This window comes from Charadrius vociferus, unplaced genomic scaffold (genome assembly GCF_000708025.1).
Source record: "Charadrius vociferus isolate BGI_N301 unplaced genomic scaffold, ASM70802v2 scaffold1413, whole genome shotgun sequence".
NCBI lineage: Eukaryota > Metazoa > Chordata > Aves > Charadriiformes > Charadriidae > Charadrius > Charadrius vociferus.
The window spans coordinates 795233-798254 of NW_009647827.1; positions in this window are offsets into that span (position 1 = coordinate 795233).

Here is a 3022-nt window from a genome sequence, read left to right on the forward strand (position 1 = left end):
CTCTTCAACTTTTCGTGCTGTAAGAAAAACAGTACGCTTGTAACAACTTCATTGACAGCCAGCTGGTATGACTAGATTGTATCACAACAACTCCTCGCCTTTGTTTTGGCCTTCCTAAATCCCAAACATGATGGTTAATCAGCATCAGACCCGATAGATTTCCAGACAAAAGACCCAGCTAAACGCATCCTCTTCAGGAACTGAAGCTTTAGGAGAAGGAGAGGGGAGAAAAACAAGGCAGTGTGTCCTCTAGCTGAAAAGACTTTTCCTGCATGTTGCAGTATTGTGGTGAAACATACTGACTGAGGATTAGGCATGTCATTAAAATAACTGTGAGAGATACACTCACTTAACTCTCTCCTTCAAGTGGCTGGGTATGAGATGAGATGAGATGGGAGGAGTCAAGGTATAGGCACCTCCTTTTCTTTTTTTTTTTTTTTTCTTAGCTTTGCAGCTTTTAGAATGAAGAGAGCAATGCAATAATTTTTTGTACTGAGCTTAGGGAAGAATCCCTATGTTTAGAGGTAGTTCTCTGGTACAGCAAGGAAACAACGTCCACAGGCAACTGGACAAAAATCTGACTTCAGAACATTAGGTGCAGAAGAAGGTTGGTCAGGAGTCAGGAGCGTTTTCCTTTTTCTTTCTGTTCATAGGAAAATATAGCAGCTGGTTAATGTTAATTAGATGTTGCCCAGCTATTAGAAAGGAGTGATGTTGAACCTTGTATATCATAAGCATGAGACACTTCTTAAATCCACTGGCACCATTCCTGAGAGTCACCTAACTTCTTGCATCTTGACTTCTGTATGAAAAGAATATTTACTGCTGGGATCTTACAGAAAAGAAGGTAGTGTGTTTGAAAAGGCACTACCCATTCAGACTACTCAATGGAAAGAAACAGCCGTACCTGCTTGGCATGCTATAAAGATGAGTGGGAGTTTAACCTTTTCTTTCTTCTTCCTCCTTCTCTTAACCATGTTCGCTGCCTGATTACTTATTTCTTTATTTCCAGGTCCTGATTCTGCCATGCTGGTACCCATTCTGCTGGGATCCCTTACTGGTTTTGCTGTCTTGGGCAGTGCTTTCATAAGCCTTTGGCTACATCATAGACAGAAAACCAAAACCACGCGCTATCCACAACTTGGAGAAATCCATGGCCTGTGAACTACGAGCAGCTGACCAGTCCTGCAGATCCCACCCGACTGCTACAATGATCAGAAAAGCAACTGATTTTGCTTTGCACGCTCTCTTGCTTCTGTAGAGCTTCTGCTGACCCAGGGAGCAAGATATTCTATCTCTGCTTCAAGCATGTCTCCTTCCTTTCTTTCGTTCCGCATGAGCGAGTCCACAAACTGCAGAGTAGAGAAAGAACTGTAGTAGTAGTCCAGCTACAAGGGAGAGCAGAGTATGTGCAGAGTATATGCTACTTAAAATGCAGTATGTGCAAGCACCAGCACACAGTCTGTTCACAGAAATGGGAAAGCAGACAGGAAATCGGGGTGCAAAGAGCCACATAAAATAAAGCACTGTAGACTAGAGCTATGTCATCAAGGAGAATAGATCGTTAGGAAAACTGACGAAACCAAGTTTATTGATTGGGGATGTGAACAGCATCCAAGAGCTCCAGAGATCCAGCTTTTCTCACATCTCAGGAGCCGAGTCCTTTTATCCTTTTGCTTTATTCACGTTACTCTTTTTCTCACTTTCAGTGGAAGCAAGTTTCTATTAACTGCCTATTGATAAAATCCACGTAGTTGTAGAAAGTTAAGACTGCAAAATCGTTGTCGGTAAGGCTAAATTTGAGAGCACAGAAAAAGAACTTGCTACATTCAACTTCTAGGTCTAGTTTCTTCACTGTTTTTGGCAGAATGTAGGCAGGAAGGGGGCCATTGCCAGAGCACTTCAAGTCAAATGCAACAGAGAAGTAGCTTGCACTCCCACCTGCATCAGTCTTCCTCCAAGAATGTCTTCAGATCTGATACCTAGCTAAAAGATCCAGGTCACGACTCAATGACAATTACTTTTCAGAAATACTAATTAATATTTGTATTGCAGTAGCGCTGAGGAAGCCAGCACCACAACATAAAAAGCCGTACTACTTTTTTTCACGAAAGTGCCCCTGAAGTGCAGTTCCATTTGAAGTACAGCAGCTTCTTAAAAACACAAATACCAGCACTTTGTAGTTCTGAAGGAGTCTGATGTGGTGCGCAGGTACAGCCTTGGGCAGAGTGGGGTGCGGCATCCTGGACACCATGGCTGACACGATGGGGGCCATGGCTGGGGGCAGAGGTGGGGCCAGCAGCCCCCTTGCAGCAAGTTGTCAGCAATCGCCTTGGCAATTTATCTTTGCAGGCAGGTCAGGACCCATCTTCAAGGGGATCGGCAACAGCCTTTTGGAGTACAGTAATCAAGAATCTCAGGGAAGGCGTGTCAATTCCTCTTGGAGTGAGGGGTGACACAAGCATCAGAGTCATCGGGGCAGGGGTGGTCAGCAACCACCCCAGAAGTTGGTCAGCAGCAGCATTTTACCCTCTTTTTTTGTTAAATAAACCAGATAGAGCGCTAGGCTGACTGCTGTGATACAGCTTTCTAGCACTGTGCAGACATTTTGTTGGCACTATAAAGCTTTTGCATGTCCTAGCAGAATTTTTTTGTCCGTCTGTCCTTCTAGCGCTACAGTGGATGGGGTGGGGCACCTCATCAGCCAAGAAGAGAGCAACACAACTGCTGGCACACGCTTGGCTGTGGCAAAGGGAGCCAGGTTTGTCTTGAGCGATGTTCGTTCTTTCAAAGTAGAGACTGTTCAAGGGTGTCAATATATGGGCTACGGCTAACTGCCATGTGCCTTTCCAAGTGTTTTCTCTTTGTCCACCTTCCTACATGCATGATGTCAGCTTTTGGGTTCCTGTTGGGGAGCAATTTGATGAAGTTGCTTTTCACACCATCGCTAGGCAGGTGTCAGGTGAAATGGTCGTATCCATCCAGTTAATGGACAGTTTCCAGCAGTCAGAGACGGGTCGGA